General features: G+C 48.2%; 1 protein-coding gene across 1 annotated transcript in view; it reads right to left on the reverse strand.

Moving 5' to 3' along the window:
• LOC144248445 (uncharacterized) overlaps positions 1-18,063 on the reverse strand; it is a 109,454-nt gene that overhangs the window by 55,505 nt on the left and 35,886 nt on the right.

The following is an 18,063-nucleotide window of genomic DNA, read 5'->3' on the forward strand; positions in this document are numbered from 1 at the left end:
TCGCAACCTTCTCCTCCATCTGGCAAACGTTTGGGAATGGGAAATCCTGTTTTGGGAAAAAACAAGGGATGAGCACATTGAGTTTTGTACTGGTTTGAAGGTAAACCAGTGGGAGAGTCTAAGCCAGAATGACAATTGAGTAAGAAAATTAAGATCACAGCAATGATACAGAAACACTGGCTTAATCTGACAGAGTCAGGATATAACCTGACACCCCGTTGGTCAGGGTGGTGGTAGCTGTCTGATGAAATGGTGGCTGCAGTCCAGCTGGAATGATGAACGTGATTCTGTCAAAGCTGTGATCCTGTAGAAGGGTCTGGTCTTCCTCTGAACGTCTAGTGGTGGTTATGGAGCTCTTGTCCTCTGGGAATGCAGTAGGCAAGGTGGTCGTGGTGCTGCAATGGTGAGATTATATCCAGGTAGGAATGCTTGGTTCCTCCCCCTGGGCGGAGCATCCCACAATGGGATGATGTAATTTTATCAGTGCTGCAGTGACACTCAATGGCCCATTAACACAAGATGGCCCCTGGAGGGCGTTATCAGGGCTGAGCCATGGAAGAGATAAAGAACACTGCCCCACCTGTTGATAACAGTTTATGGAGATGGTGACTGAAAACACTTTTGGTTACATCTGATATTGTAACCTGAAACAGTGAGGCAATCCCTGCTTGGGGTGGAGAGGTGAACACCACCCCCCTTACCCAAACTGGCTCAGGTGTAAAACCCCCACCCTGGGAAGGCCACGCACACAGGGGACAATGTCACACTTGCACCGCACCAGGGGAGATGTCTGTCCCTGTCACTCCTTGCTCTCCCTCCTTTTCTTTTTCTTTGCATCTCTCTCTACCTCACATTTACTGATCAATAAAATCCACTTTGGATTTGGTCGCCTGAGCTCCTTAATTGGGGCAGAGGTATCTATGTAACAATTTTGTTAACCAGATTACAATATTATTTTGGCACAGTGAGTTCAGGGCACTGTTGTCTGACCCCAAGTGCCTTTGACAACAGCCTGGTTCCCTCCTCTGAGGAGCTCGTGGCTCTTTCTGGAGGAACTCTTGGAAACTTGGATGCAGCTTCCTCTGAGCAACATTTGGGAGAACTTATGAGGAAAATGGCTTTTGTGGGTGTCCATTGTAAAGAAAATATTTTTTCGTCCTTCCCTGAAAAGTTTGTTAAAATCACTGGAGGAAAGGGAGCAAATGATTCCAGTGAGACTGACAAGGATCATTCACCCCAAGGTGAGGAACACAAGGCTACTAAAGTGTGAAAAACTGCATTGACTTGTTTGTTCATCAAAAGTATGAAATTAGGATAAAAAGGGTTGGGGGGTCGGGGCATGGAATTTGCAGGCTTGGGCAAGGCTGGTAACCGCAAACAAAGATTGTGAAAAATCTTGCAGGACTGGCTGGAACTGATAACCACAGCAGAAGGAGATCCATCACTCCCACTTGTCAAACCAACTACTGCTGGAACTGATAACCACAGTGGAAGGAAACCCATCACCCCCACTTGTGCTGGATAAAAAGGGACTGAAGAGAAGGAAAGGTCGTCAGCTTTTGGCAGAGCCAGGCTCCCAGCTGCACCCAGCGCTGTTTGCTTGCTATTGCTTGCTGTAATTAATAAAATTATTAATTGATCTTAAAAGGCTGAATCAAATTATTCACTTCAATTTATAACACTTCAGTTCACATCAGGAGAGAAGTGCCTCTTGTTAATCTTATGGAGAATTCTCCACAAGAAAACAGTTATCTCATGGCTTTTCATTTCCACGAATAACCACTGCCTGGAAAAATCTTCTGGAGAATGTGTGGGTTCTTGGCGGATATCTGGTAGTATTCTCCATATCTTTGCACTCCAAAACCCAAGGTGGATTGGTCTGTCACCTAAAGTGACTCAATCCTACCTCAAAATGGCTGGTTCCCACCTCAGTCCCATGCCAAAATTGCTCAATTCCTCAGCCTCCAGGATGAGATGGGGTTGGAAGGTGATCGGGAGAAGCGAGATCCAAATTTGAGATTGTGGGGTCAGGATTATGTGGGGCTGGGTGGGTGTGATTTATTTTGATAATAAGTAAAAGTATCAGAATTATTGATTTCTGTCCCATTCATTTTCTGTCAGTTCTGATTTGATTTTCAGAGTGCTGCCTTCTCAGCTGATTTTGTTTGTGTCCTCCTGTCCCAGACTGAAAAGCAAGATGTGTTCTATTTGCCATCTGTATGGCAGTTGTCCTGTGTTAGGTGGGCAGTTTTTCCTTATCTCTTCCACAATTAATCCTCCCTCAGGGGAGACTGTTAGAGGGAATGCCGCGGGAGACAAGACTCATGCTATCATGATCATCAAGTCTCAGTTTATTGTAACAGATTACACAGTTTATATATGTTCGTTAATTAGCTCATACATATTGCAAAAGCCAAGCTCATGATTGGTTGCTATGTGACTTGTACTATTATCTTAAAAGTATCTTTATGATCGATACATGCCTGTCCAGCTGGCCTTGCAGTTAGAACAGCTTAGTACCCCTTTGTTCTTCTCTATCTACTTCTACATACCAAGCAGTTTCAATATCCTGCTTTCTGCACACCATCTACTCTTCAGGGCCATGCGAACTTTGCAGCAGTCACGTAGCCCTCCCTATTTGGATTAATTTTACAGTGTCGTGTCCCTTGTCGTTCAACCATTCCTCTGTCAGGCTCTCTTCATCTCCCCCGTTTTCCTTTTGTACAAGAAGGTGTGCATTCAGCATTTTTTGCAAAAGCTGCTGCATCAAGCCTTGTAAGCAAGTAAACACACAGGGCAAAACAAGCAAAAGTATCACAATTATGCTTAGAACTATTATGCCATATTTGATGATGTCCCTCAACCATGGTCCGATCCCCAATCCTTTCAGCCAGCCTTCTGGACTCAATCTGTCTTCCACCTTTAATTGTTGAGTTAGCTTGGTTAATTTTCATATTTGCTTATGGATAGATGTAGAGTGATCAGATAAGTTCATACAGCACATTCCTTCAAATTCTTCACAACTATGACCTTGGGCTAGAAGAAGTAAATTAGTGGCAGCTGCTCTGTTTTGCAGAACTGCATGACAGATACTACCTATATTTGTGGCAAGCTCACTTAACATTTTAGATGAAATATTAATTTATTTTTCTATCCAGTAGGCTGGGATTTTTAATTGTGTGAGAGCTTGCACTGAAGCAACTCGTGGGGTGAAAAATGAGGTTAGTATTACAGAAGTGCACCCCACTTCATATTTCTCATGTTTTTGATTGTTCTGTTTAACATGAAAGGAACAAACTTAATTCTAAATACAAACTATATTTATGATAAACTTAATGTTATGCTTTTGATTATCTAATTGATTGTCCCTCTTTTTCTTTTGCCATTGAAAAGCAATGGTAAAATGAACAGAAAAATCACAGGTATTACTAAAACTCATTAAAACTTAGCAAAAAAGTCTATAACATAATTAAAAACACACTTATGAAAAAACCCAAAGTCTACAATCTTCTGTGGGTGAAACACAAATCTTTGCACAATCCACTTTTGCTGTGCATCCTCTGATTTACTTGTGGAGAGATTAGTGTTCTCTTGAAATTGATAAGTTTAATATTCTTCAATGAAATCTATCTAGATTCTGCACCTGCTAAAACACAAACAAACTCAACACTCCCCACAGGGACTGGAGGGTCCTCTCTCAATTCTGTTTCTTAAAATTTGCATGAAGAAATGGAAATATCAACATCTTTATCATAAACATGAAAAAACATCAAGAACAAAACAATGCATATAGTAAAGAAACTAACAACAAATAAAAATCAATCAGATAATACACAATTAATATTACATATAAAATCACAGTTACCAAGTGCTACACTATCAAATTGTCATCCCAGAGTCTGCAGCAGGTGATAAACCTTTAAAACAACAGAGATTTGGATAAAACATGTCCGGATCATGTCTCTCCAAAACTCCCTTTGAGGCTCAGCTGCCCTACATGGTCAAATTGTCAAGCCAAAAGGACTTGAATACTTTTTGATGCAGAAAACACCTGGGTCAATCACACCATCCACGTAGAGCCAGAGCTTGGCCAGAGCTCAAACTCTAATTGGAGGATATGTTTTAACACATTATAAAACAAAAGTCCTAGAAATAACAGTTATAAGTAAAAAACCTTATTATTAACAATTTATCAAACTAACAAATAATTGAACCTGTCTAAAATCTCTTTTAAGATAAAAATTCTCTAAATGCAACAAACCTTTTCTTTAGAAATCTGAAAATTTGAAGTCTGAAATTTTGAACTAAAATTTGGACAATGAATTTTTAAAGGAAGATGAATTGCAGCTGCATAAAAGATTGGATAAAGAAAACACATGAGTAGTTAAAAAATCAAAAACACAGGATCCTGAAAAAATATCTTGTAATCAATCACCTAAAGAGACAATAAAACATATGAAAACTGTCTGTAAATACTATAACAACACCTTAATACCTTAATACCTTAATAATAATTCTTATCACAAAAATCAGACAACTCGCATTTTATGATCAACCTATTAACAAGAAATGTTTAAAATAGTTTAACACAATCCTTTTAAAGCACTCATATAACATTAGTAACAATCACTACTTATCATTACTTACAAAAACTTAACAATCACTATTTATCGTATTATCTATAAAACTTAAAAATCACTATTACTTATATTATTATCTATAAAAACCCAAAGACAGAGATTACAAACTCAATACTAAAATTCCATCAGATGACATTTTCTTAACTCTTTGTTTTCAGAGACATTTTTGGTAATTAAATCATTACTAACATTTCTATCTTTATACAGTGATTTTTATCTATATCATATTTGAAATAACATTGATTCACATAACGTTCATCCTTCTTGGTATCTTGGAAAACACTCGGTCCTGCTGTACTTTTTCATTACGTCTCTGACTCTTGTAAGAAATTGGGAAGATGCTGTTGAAATTTTTGCTGTAGTGTTGCGATCCCGCCATCGGCGGCGCTGCTGCTCTCGGCGTTGTCGCTGCCATGGCAACCAGGACTGTGCCGCCATCTCCGCCGCCATTGCTGGGCGCTGCGGGGAGATGAGGGGCGGCGCCGCCTCGCTCCCGTCCTTGTTGTGTCACCTTGTGGATGGGAGAAGAGACACCCCCGCCACGGCCGCGCCCCGCCTGCTCCGGCTCCAGCGCGGCTGAGCCCCAGGAACGCCCCTCTCCCGCCTTGCGCTGCTGCTCGGCAGCAAGGAGCCTTCCGTCTCTCGGCTGATGTCCGCTCCGCCCCGGGCTCGCCTCCGGCTCGGTGCTGGCCGGCCCCGCTCTGTCTGGCCCCGCGCCCGCTCCGTTCTACCTGATTCCCGTTCACACAAAGTGAATTTGGGATCCCAGTCCCGTTGCATAAAGCAATTTGGATCTCAATTTCCAGCACCTCAATGCTACTAGTGTCTATGGGAGGTACAGGCATTTCAGAAGCAGAGATGGGAATGGGAAAATTTGTGAGAACCGGAGGGTTTGGCTCACTGGAGAGAAGCGAGGGTTTACATTCCTTATTTTTCTCCAGAGCTGTCCGTATCACTTCCACCGCCCTCTTTTCTGCCTGACACATTAACAATTCGTTATCAACCACTCTCCAAAGTTTACTCATTTTCTTGCCCGGTTTATCTTCATCTAACACTAATTCCCACAACTTATCCCTATATCTTCTCCATTCTGAAAGTTTATGAACACTATGGGGGTTAACGAAAAAGCCGTAAGATTCAGCATGATGCAATAGCGAAGGGAGATCCTTATCTAAGCCAATCCCCCTAATCTGCCTTTTTCTAAGAGAAGCACTAAATAAATCATATGCTGCTTGCCTTTCCATGATTACGTCGGTACCGTTGCTGGCTCCTTCAGGCTTCGGCAGCACGTATCGGCTGAGCCCGCTTCTACGGTCACTCAGGGTGCGGAGAAGACCGTTTCGCCTCCTCTCTTTATTTTCGCCGTCCTTCCAGCCGCAGGACCCGCACTCCAACGCAGCACCTCTCTCGCCTTAGGCTTGGATCAGGTCCCTGCTTTCGGGCGCCAGTTGTTAGAGGGAATGCCGCGGGAGACAAGACTCATGATATCATGATCATCAAGTCTCAGTTTATTGTGACAGATTACACAGTTTATATATGTTCGTTAATTAGCTCATACATATTGCAAAAGCCAAGCTCATGATTGGTTGCTATGTGACTTGTACTATTATCTTAAAAGTATCTTTATGATCGATACATGCCTGTCCAGCTGGCCTTGCAGTTAGAACAGCTTAGTACCCCTTTGTTCTTCTCTATCTACTTCTACATACCAAGCAGTTTCAATATCCTGCTTTCTGCACACCATCTACTCTTCAGGGCCATGCGAACTTTGCAGCAGTCACGTAGCCCTCCCTATTTGGATTAATTTTACAGTGTCGTGTCCCTTGTCGTTCAACCATTCCTCTGTCAGGCTCTCTTCAGGAGACATCTGCTGATAATGGGCTATTGAATGTCACTGCATGACTGATAAGAACTGTAACATTCCATTGTGAGATGTTCCATCCAGAGGGAGGAGCCAAGCATTCTTACCTGCATCTAGTCTTGAGATTCTGGCCCACCAACACAGATTTTTCTGTGCTGGATTTCTCAGAGGAACAGCTGCCTCTTCCTCTTCAGAGGAAGACACCCTTTCCTATAGGATCACTTCTCCAACAGAACCACAGCTGACATTCCTGGAGGACTGCAGCCACAAATCCAATTGGATTGTGGCAATACCCTGTCCAAAAGGGTATCAGGTTATATTCTGACTCTGTCAGTGTTATTTCAGTTTATTGCATTGTTTATTTTATAGTTCTATTTTCTTCCCTAATAAAAAACAGTTATTCTTGCTCCCATATTTTTATCTGAGAGCCCCCCCTTAATTTCAAATTTATGACAATTCTGAAAGAGTCTACATTTTACCATTTCAGGGGAGGCTCCTGCCCTCCTTAGCGGACACCTGCAATTCCAAACCAAAACAGCTCCTTTCTCTCCTGCCTTCCTTTGCCTGCTCTGTTTCTCTCTCAGTGCCTCCTTTGACCCAGGGCAGCTCCCACCAAAGACCCTGCCCTGATTTATTTCCCAATCCATGAGCTACAACAACCATAGGTGAAGTTAGGAAGGCTGGCAGTGAAATGTCACTCTAAGATCTTGCTCCACTTGGCTTTTGACTCTTTCACAAGAGCTTTGCCTTCAAGGGCAGGAACATCTTTTCCTGGCTGGGAACTGGAATTCCAGCCCTGGGAGTGTGTGCCATGGATTCCAGAGGGGCATTCCTGAGGCTCCGAGTGTGCTGCTCCTGCCGTGCCTCCCAAGGAGCTGTGCAGGACAGGGGACAAGGTGCAGCAGCTGTGCTGGTTCTGCAGTCCCACAACAGCCCCTGGTTCCAGGAGTTTCCACACTGTCAAGACCGTTTTGTGTGTTCCCATGATGCCCTGCTGTGTCCCCATGGATATTTGGTGTCATGAAGTTCTTCAGTGTCACAATGGCCACCTCGCTCCATGAGCTCCCACAGTGTCCAAATGGCCTCCTTGGATGGGCAGTGTCACCATGGACAATTGGCTCCATGCAGTCCCACTGGGTCACCATGGACTCCTTGGTTCCATGAGGTTCTGGAGGTGTCTCCATGGTCTCTTTGGATCCACAGTGTCACAATGGACCACTGGATCCATGTGGCCCTGCTATGTCACTGTGGCCCCTTGGTTTCATGGGACACCAGGGTCACAACTGACTCCTTGCTTCCACATCACCCCCTCAGTGCCAAAATGGCCCCTTCGTTCCATGGGGAACACAAAAGATTTATAGAAACATTGAGAAAATCCTGCTTAACACAGCTGGGAACATCTGTTTACATTCCAAAGAGAGGTAAAAGGTGAGGATGGCACCAGCAGCTTCCATCTGCAACACGGATACAAGGAAAGGGCCGGGACAGAGAATTCAGCTAGGAGACTCAGAGAATTCTGCTTCCAGAGATCATTTCTGGTCACACTGTCCCTTGTAGAAAGGTGACACCATTCCAGGCAGCCTGTACAGAGCAGGTGGCTCCTGAGTTGTGTTTGTTGTTCAGGAAACCTGCTCAGGCTTTTCCATTCTTTCTTTCCCAACAGGAAAACTTCTCCTGGGCCTGTGTGCAGGCAGAGCCCTGAGGAGAGCAGGTGGGACACGGTGCAATGGGCTGGGACATGGAGCTGCAGAGCTCAGGGACAAGGTTCTGCTGCAGGGCACAGGGATGTCAGTGCCAGGTGGGCAATGTCAGACATGGTGAGGCTGGGGGTGAGGAGCAGCTTGTCCAAACAGGGTCAGTCCTCAGGGGGCTCATTCTTCTACATGCCCAGACCTCCTAAGGAGACACTGAGCATCAAGGTCACCTGGGGAATGCTTCTATCAGCTCTTCCCTGAACTGGAAACTAAGAATGCTCACTTGATTAAAAAAAAAAAAATTCAGGAGGTGCACTTGGAAATCTTCCTCCTTACAAGGACTCCAAACTGACTCCAATCAGCTACACAAGCCCAGGAGATTTGCAGACAATTGAATGAAGACAAAGCACCCCTGAAGGATTCCTGCATTTTGATTATCCCCATGGTGGATTTGGGGCTGAGTCCAGAACCCTCAGGCACTGAGAGAAGGCTGAAGAAGCTGCTCAAGGAGTCAGAAGCAAAACGCCAAGTCCCTTGGAGCATCACTGGGCCCCACTGAGGGCAGGGACTGCCAAAGGCTCCCAGGTGAGAGCAGGTCCTTGAGGCCAGGATTGCAGGGAGCCCAAGGCTCAGAGCAGGGAACTGCAATGCTGAGCAAGGCCTGGGCTGGCTGGGGGAAGCAGAAAGGCCAAGCCCTGAGCCCAGCCTGGCACAGCAGGGCCTGTCCCTCACGGGTGACTCAGGGCTGTTTGTGGGGCAGGGGTATGTGAGGGGCAGCAAGGACAAATGTCACAAACCTGTGTGACCCTGCAGATCCTCATGGAACCAAGGGGCCAGTGTGACACTGTGGGAAGTTGTGGAACCAAGGGGATCATTGTGGCACTGTTGGGCCCATGGATCCAAGGGGCCAGGGTGACACTGTGGGGTCTCATGGAAACAAGAGACCATTGTGAGCCTGCAGTGCTGTAACACCCCAGAACATTGAAAATGCTGGGGGTCACCAAAGGTTCCTTTACTTGAGTTTGGTGCACAGGAGAAACATCAACCTGATATTCTCACCATAGGCAGATGCAAAGGATATTCTTGGTAGGAAGGGACCCACAAGGATCATCAAGTCCAGCTCTTAAGTGAATGGCCCACTTTGGAACTGAAACCACAACCTTGGTGATACCAGCCCCATGCTCTAACCAACAGAGCTAAGAGGTCAAAATTACACAAAACGTAACTGGCAAAATATAGACAATCAATGAAGTTTGGCAAAGGGTTTCATACAACATCCACTTCAAGATAAAATCTTATCATATCATTAACTTCATTAACTTAGTCCATTTAACCTAAAAACCTTTAACCCTTAGAATGCTAAGTTACCCCAAATAGTTTCCAGGTAAGTAGGATTAGAAAGAGGAGAAATAGAGAACATCAGAAAGACAGAAGATCTATAGAAAGATGCACAGAGGCACAAACTGCTCAGGTCCCAGCATCGCTAACAGAGGAACCCCAGGAGAAAGCAGGATCCAGGCCATGGGCTGGCCTCGTGCTCCGGCTTTTAACCCCCTGGGCCTCCATGGGCCCGCCCCTGGGGTGGGACTGCCAGCTGATTGCCCAATCAGAGTCAGGGTAGGCACCAGCTGCTGGTGTGTGATTGATTGACAGCTCAGCCAATCAGCACCGCCCCTGCTGTGTGATTGACAGCTCTGCCAGGCCAGGCTGGGGGCGGGGCTCTGTCCCACCACAAACCAAGGCCTGACCCGGCCCCGGTCCCACACGGGCATTCCGAGCATCCCAAGGTGTCTCGGGACATGGATCTCATCCAGCCTCTGACAGCGACCACGGTGACATTGCGGAACCTCATGGAACCAAGGGGCCATGGTGACACTGTGCTGCCTCATGGAATCAAGGAGACCATTGTGAACTCAGAGACCCCAAGGAACCAAGGGTCCATGGTGACCTTGTGCAGCCGCAGTGTCACAGAGGAGCCGTTGTGACACAGCGAGGGCACACGGAGCCGAGGGGCCATTGTGACACATCAGGGCTCTGTGGAACCACGAAGCCATTGTGACATTGCAAGGTCTCATGGAAGCACGGGGCCATTGTGACACTGCAGGATCAAGGGGAACACTGAGACACTCCAGGGTCTCATGGAACAAAGGAGACCATTGTGACACTGTGGGGTCCCACAGAACCAAGGGAGCATGGAACAGGTCTGTCTGGCTGGGGCACCTGGGGACCACCTCTTATCTGCCTTTCAAACACTGCGTCTATGTGTGTTTCTGTCTTAAGAAAAAAAACCAGCCATCTTGACCAGGCACCCATAGCCAAAATTTGGCATCTGCCAATTTTGTGTGTGGATTCTCATATCCCAGGAATAGCATATATCCAATGATAGCTCCCAGAAAAAAGCTACCAGGACTGACAGGTCTGGCTGGCCTTGGCTTCCTGAGGGCTGGCACTCATGTGCCTCTGAAACACTGGGCCTCTGTGCTCTCCTTCTTATGAAAAAGAACTCATCTTCCTGTCCAGGTGCTCTTGGCCAAAATTGAGATTCCCCCTCCAAAATGCCCTGTATCCAAGGATAGCCTCTAGATGAAAGGTGCCAAGGTCTGGTTGGCTTGTCCGAAGGGTGGCCACCTCTCATTTTCTTCCAGAAGACTTGGACTTCACACTTTTCTTTCATATAGGAAAAAAACATCCATCCTGAGCAGGTACCCATTGCAAAAACTGGGATTCCACCTCCAAAACTTCATACATCCAAGGATTGCTCTCAAGTGAAATCATCCAGGAGAGACAGATCTGGCTGCCCCTGACCCCTTGGGGGTCGCCTATCATCTGCTTTTGAAACATTTGGGCTGTGTGCTGTCCTTCCCATGGAAAAGAACTGTCCATCTTATCTACACAGAAATGGCAAAAACTGGGGATCCACCTCTAAAATTCCCTATATCCAAGGGTTGCTTTTAGACAAAAGCAACCAGGACTGAGAGATCTGTCTGGTTTTGGCCTCAGGTGGCTGCTGCTGCCACACTGGGTCTCGGTTCTTTCCTTCTCATGGAGATCACTGTGACACTGTGGGCACCTCATGGAACCAAGGGGATCATTGTGGCACCACTGGAGCCCATGGAACCAAGGGGCCATGGTGACACCATGGGGCTTCATGGGCCCAGAGACCATTATGACTCTGTGGGGCCTGATGGAACCATGGAGACCATTCCGACCCTGCAGGGCCTGGTGTCACCAAGGGGGCATTGTGACACCTCAGGGCCTCCTGGAAGCAAGGGACCATTGGGACACTGTGGGGCCCCATGGAAGCGAGGGAACATAGACCAGGTCTGTCTGGCTTGGCCTGCCAGGGGCCACCTGACAGGTCTGGGTGATCTTGGGATGTCAAGGGCTACCTCTCATCAGCTCCTGAAGCAATGGTTTTCTGTGTTCTTCTTTCTATGGAAAAAAACGCTCTGCCTATTCAGATGCCCATTGCTAAAACTGATATTCTCCCTAAGAATTTTCCTATATGCAAGGGTATCTTGCAGAAAAAAAACTGCCACTCTATCTAGCCTCTGGTGGTCACCCCTGATCTGTCCATGAAACACTCACTGGGGCTCTCTTCCTTCCTTCCTATGGAATAGAACCGGCCTTCATGTCTAGGGCCCATGGCCAAAATTAGAATTTGGCCTCCAAATTCCATATATCCAAGGATTGCTCCCAGACAAAAGTAGTCAGGACAGACAGGTCAGGCTAGCCCTATGCCCTCATAATTTTCTTAGACTCTGAGATGAATGTTTTCATTTGAAAACACCTTGGAGAGGGCCCAGAGATCTCCCAAGGAGGGGTTTCGAGGCCTCGGGCACATGGCCACTACATGGAGCTCTGTGCTCTGTGCTGCTGTGGTGGTTTTGCATCATAGAAGTGATGTCCTGAGAGAAGCTGCTAGCAGTTTCCTCCATGTCTGACAAAAAACCAATCAGTAATTAGCTTTGAGAGCTGACAGTCTGTTAAAGCACTAAGGAAGCTGCAGACACCTCTGTGCAGACACAAGTTAGAGATGAGAAAGCCTGGCTGTGTCTCTCTCCCTTCTGGCCCCACAGAGGTGCCGAGGCCGGCCCAGCCCCGTCTCGGCCGTGGGGCCGGGCGGCTCCTGCCGTGGGGCCGGGCCCCTTCCCAGGGAGCCGCCAGGCGCCATCGGCTGCCGGGCAGGGCAGGGGAGGCCGCGGGGCCGAGGCTGGGCCGTGGCTGCGGGTGCTGACATCTGGCCCTGCCGAGCCCTGCCCCGCCGCCAGCCCGGGCCCGGCCAGGATCCGCCGGGCCCCAGGAGCAGCCCCGGGCCGGGCCGGCTCGGCCAAGGCTCTGCCGCCCTTGGGCTTCGCCCGCAGCCGGCGGGCAGGGCAGGAGAAGCCATCGGCCCCGGCCGTGCTGCTGCTGGGCTCTGGCCTGGCTGCTGAGATCCTGGCCCTGCCCCAGCGCGGCCCAGCCTGACACAGCCCCAGCGCAGCCGCTGCAGAAACCTCCATGGCAAAACAGCTCCGGCCGCAAGCACCGAGCCCGGCCGGGCTCACGGAACCATCTGCAGCCCCGGGAGATATTGACTCTGCCAGTGCTGCCATCCTCCCTCCAGTGAGAGAAAAGGACACAGGGCAGGCACACAGAGGAGCAACATGGACACACCGAGGGCAGGGAAGAGGAAGTTGAGTCCCAGATGGGAGGGATGAGTTGATGCCTTGATCTTGGGGCTGAAATCCTCTGCTAAAGCTGTGGAGAAGGATGTCATTGATACATCAGACTCTCTTTTTCCCTATAATGCATTGAAAAGTATGGGGAGATGACTTGTTTCAGCAAAGGCCTCCATGCTAAAGTAAGCAAAAGTTGCAGTTGCTGTGATCTCCCATGAGAGGTTTGAACAGAGAAAGGGAGAAGAGTGATGAAACCCTGTGCCCTCAGGGAGAGAAGAAGACCTCTGTTCCCAGAGATGAAGATGATTTCTGAAAGAGATGAAGAGAACCTTTGCTCTTAAACAGCTCATCTTGAAACTAATATCCCATAACTGGGCATGGCCCATAAGTACAGCTCTGGTAAAAGGTGGGAAAAGCTTGGAGGGAGTTCATGATTGCAGATTTCTCCAGGCAGCTGCAATTTGCGGAAATGAAAAGCCATGAGATAACTGTTTTTTTGTGGAGAAGTCTCCATAACATTAACAAGAAGAACTTCTCTCCCTATGTGAAGTGAAGAAAGACTATTTTAGAGGTGGCAAACCAACTGAAAATTTTAAGGTTTGTCTCTTTACATTGTCAGGTTTTATAGAAAGAGGAAGTGTTCTGAAAGTTTTGTTCTAATTCTTATTACTCTTTTTTAGTTATTGTTATTACAATTTTATTTATACCCTTTTAAAATTCTGTGACCACTTTGCCTTTCTCCCAATCCTATCTCACAGCAGGAAATGAGTAAGTATATTCTAGTGAGTGCACTGGTAATTAGCCAACACTGAACCCACCACACTAATTGAAGCATTGGCCGAGAAATCTCAAATTGGCAAACCAAAACCACTACAGAAACTTCCTGACAAACTGCACGAGAGCAGAGAGAAACTGAGGCAGAGCAATGGTTTGTCAGGACTTGCTTGATCCTAATGAGACCCATGGTGCATTTGGAGCTGAGCCCTGGAACCTCAGGGCCTGAGAGGAGATTGCACAAACCTTTCCCGAAGTCAAAGTCAGAGGAAAACCCCAAAGTGGTTGGGGTCTAAAGCATTAATGGGACCCACAAAGGTCCATCTATACCGCAGGCTCTTCATGGAGTCCTTTGAGGAGAGAACTGGAGGCCAGATGGCACAAAAACCTCTCAGAGACTGAAAATGGCACAAAGAACTCTCAATGTGGAAAGGAAAATCCAAAGTACCTTACAAAAGTTAAGAATCTCAAAGTATTCATGAGCCCCACTGAGTGCCAGTATAAAGCTCCCAAGGGACTCATTAAAGCAGATAATTGGGGCCATGATTGCACAAACCTATCACAGAGTAGATCAAAAGGGAAACATCAAGTACCTTAATAAAACTGAAGTACCTTGAAGCATTAATGGGCCCCACTGAGTGTTGTTCCTGACAAAGCCACTCCAGGGATTAATTACAGCAGATAATTGGAGGCCAGGATTGTACAAAGCTCTCAGAGACTCCAAGGCAAAAGCAAAAGCCAAAGTCCTTTGAAGAACCTGCAGTCCCTGGGATCATGAAGGAGCCCCCAGGGCCATTCCTGACCAAGGCTCCCCAGGGACTCCTTCCAGCAGATCCTTGAGGCCACTGGGATGTGGGCTAGTGGGGGATGCTGAGGGCAGGAGCAGGGGCTGACAGTGCCCAGCCTGGCTGGGGCTGTGCCAGGAGGCCCCAGGGCCTCAGGACAAGGTGTCTCCTCACAGCCCTTGGTGGCACAGACCCTGCGGTGCCCCAGGGCACCAAGACTTGGCTTCTCTTTGTCCCCACCTGCCATCAGTGCCTCCAATTCTCTGCTCTGCCTGGGGCCTGGGGACACTTTCTCAGTCGTGTCCCTCAGTGGGACCCATTAAAAGTCCAAGAAACTTTGGAGTTGGATTCTGACTTGGAGTTCTGCAGAGGTTTCTGCAGCTCCCTCTCAGGGCCTGATGTTCAGGGCCTGAGCACAAAGCCCCAGAGGGTCATTAAAGTCCTTGTGCTGTGTCTGTGCTGCTGAGCTGGGCCGCGCTCCTGGCACAGAGGGTGATCCTGGTAACCAAGGAGATCTTCAAAAGCACATTTCTCTTGCTGAGCAGCTCTTCTGTCAGCCCAGCAGGGCTGGGGCACTGCCTGCAGCCAACCCGGGCACAGCACAGAGGCACAGAGAGCTTCAATCAGTCAGGGCTGGGAAGGGGCTGAGAAGTGCCTGGGGCAGAATCACTGCCAGCCCTTGGCACAGGAACCTCTGGCTGCAGGACAATGCAGCTGCAGCTCCTGGAGAGATCTCCTAAAGCTGGAACATGCCAATGCCCACAGCCCCTGTGAGTGCATTCTCTGCTCATGTCCTGTGCAGAGCAGCCAGGGGTGCCCAGGGCTGTCCTGCAGAGCAGGGTCCTGCAGCCCAGGGCGCTGTGCTGGGCCAGGGACTCTGCTGCCTGCCAGGGACAGCTCTCAGCCGGCCCTGGAGCTGCTCCCAGCGCTGGCCAGGAGCTGTGGGGGGAAGGAGCCACCCTGAGCAGGGCAGGTGCTGCTGCTGAGAGGGGCTGGCTGGGGCAGGGCTGCTCCCAGCTCCAGACCAGCCTGGGCACAGCTCCGGAGGACACTTCCCAAAGAAGGTAAGCCTGGCATTGCTGTAATGATCAGGAGCTTTCCTGAGATAGTTTTCAATTTCCTGGTTGGAGAAAGATGGGAATGTTGGGGTGATGACATAAACATTTTTACTTTTTATACATTTTTCTTATATTTTTACCTCTGTAAATTACTATTTTATAATTATATACTATTATATAGTTATAAAATTTTAATCCTTACTTAACTATTAAACTCTAATTAACTCTATTAACATACTATTTTATAACTGTAATCCTTAACTAACTTTAGTACATTTCTTTACTTTTATCTTATATTTTAGAACAATAAACTGACAGTCTAAACACATTCCTGAAATACTGCATAGTCTTATTATCAGGAACAGGACCTACAAGAACAACGTTTTTGTTTTTGACCAAAAAATGAGCAGTCACAACAAAAAGTAAAGGCAAAGAAGCCCTTGGACCTACTCCAATAGGTTGAGCCAGGGGTGTGTAACTGGGGCAACTGAATCTCCTATTGGATGTTCCTATTAAATACCCTAATTAATTAACCTTAATAAATTGATTAAATCAGGGTCTGGGTGTGCCCTGGGGACACTTGGAAGCTTCCAATAAAGGTCTGTTTATTTCTGTAGTTTTCTAACACCGTTGCAAGGGTTTTTCTTTTTTTTTTTTTTTTTTCTCTCTTTTGATTATAGACAACAGGGGGATAAAAGAAGCAGAACAGGAATTGTAATCACAGAATGACAGAACATTCTGAGTTGAAAGGGACACATGGGATCATCAGAGGAATGTTTGAACATTTACAGAGACTCCAGAACTGTGACTTTGGGTGGTCAGTGTCTCTGCTGGGAGCCTCCCAAAGGGCCTTCAGCCCCTCCTCAGCCCTGGGCAGCAGCAGCATCACCTCTGCAGGGCCCAGCAGGGCTCTCCTGAGCTGCCCTTGCCCAGCTGCACACAGAGCCTGCCCCAGCCAGGGCCCTGCACACAGGCAGGTTTCTGTAGGGCCGGGCCGAGGGCACACAGGGTGGGATGGGCTCTGTGAGCGCTGGCAGAGACAAGGCACCTCTCAGGAGGGGATGTCCAGGCCCAGGGAGATGCTCAGGGAAGGAGAGTAGGCTGATCAGAGCAGTGCTGGGGGAACAAGCCCATCCAGCCCCTCACCTGCCCTCAGCCACAGGGAATCCTTTGCCTCTCACATCTCTCAGTGTCAAATTCTGAGTGGAACAGGAATGCTGGGGATTTCTGACCTCAAAGAGCCAGGAATGATGTGTTGGTAGGAAAACAATTCCTAAAACCAAATCCTGCCATCTTTTCTGGAAGTGCAGATGGTACCAAGACTTTCTGCATTTAGAAGTTATTCCCCTGACAAATCCTGAATATCCAGCCTTGGCCCTCTGCCACAAGGCCACAAACCCAAGGCAGTGGAGAAGGAATGGCTCCTTGAGAGTTCCCACACATAGATGGGTGAAGGTTTTCCCAGAGCAGGGACCTAGGCCATTCCCTGCAGCAGGACAGGCTGCAGGGAATGGCACAGGTTTGGCTCCAAGCAGCCTCTCCTGACTTGTCCCTGTCCTTTCTCCATGAACAGGTGCCCATGTGCAGCCACAGCAAATGTCCAACAGCAGCTCCATCAGCCACTTCCTCCTGCTGGCACTGGCAGACACGCGGCAGCTGCAGCTCCTGCACTTCTGCCTCTTCCTGGGCATCTCCCTGGCTGCCCTCCTGGGCAACGGCCTCATCATCAGCGCCGTAGCCTGCGGCCACCACCTGCACACGCCCATGTTCTTCTTCCTGCTCAACCTGGCCCTCAGCGACCTGGGCTCCTTCTGCACCACTGTCCCCAAAGCCATGCACAATTCCCTCTGGGACACCAGGAACATCTCCTACTCAGGATGTGCTGCACAGCTCTTTTTCTTTCTCTTCTTCACTGGAGCAGAGTATTTCCTGCTGACCATCATGTGCTACGACCGCTACGTGTCCATCTGCAAACCCCTGCACTACGGGACCCTCCTGGGCAGCAGAGCTTGTGCCCACATGGCAGCAGCTGCCTGGGCCAGTGCCTTTCTCCATTCACTGCTGCACACAGCCAATACATTTTCCCTGCCCCTGTGCCATGGCAATGCCCTGGGCCAGTTCTTCTGTGAAATCCCACAGATCCTCAAACTGTCCTGTTCCAAATCCTACCTCAGGGAACTTGGGCTTCTTGCTGTTAGTGCCTGCTTGGCATTTGGTTGTTTTGTGTTCATTGTTTTCTCCTATGTGCAGATCTTCAGGGCTGTGCTGAGGATCCCCTCTGAGCAGGGATAGCACAAAGCCTTTTCCACTTGCCTCCCTCACCTGGCCGTGGTCTCCCTGTTTGTCAGCACTGGTACACTTGCTCACCTGAAGCCTCCTTCCATCTCCTCCCCATCTCTGGATCTGGCCCTGTCAGTTCTGTACTCGGTGGTGCCTCCAGCCCTGAACCCCCTCATCTACAGCCTGAGGAACCAGGAGCTCAAGGCTGCAGTGAGGAGACTGATGACTGGACGCCTTCAGGAAGATTAAACTGCTAGCCAATTTCTGCAAATCACTTGTAATAAAAGTCACTTATGGTCATGCTTGTAGT

This window comes from Lonchura striata, unplaced genomic scaffold (genome assembly GCF_046129695.1).
Source record: "Lonchura striata isolate bLonStr1 unplaced genomic scaffold, bLonStr1.mat Scaffold_126, whole genome shotgun sequence".
Taxonomy (NCBI): Eukaryota; Metazoa; Chordata; class Aves; order Passeriformes; family Estrildidae; genus Lonchura; species Lonchura striata.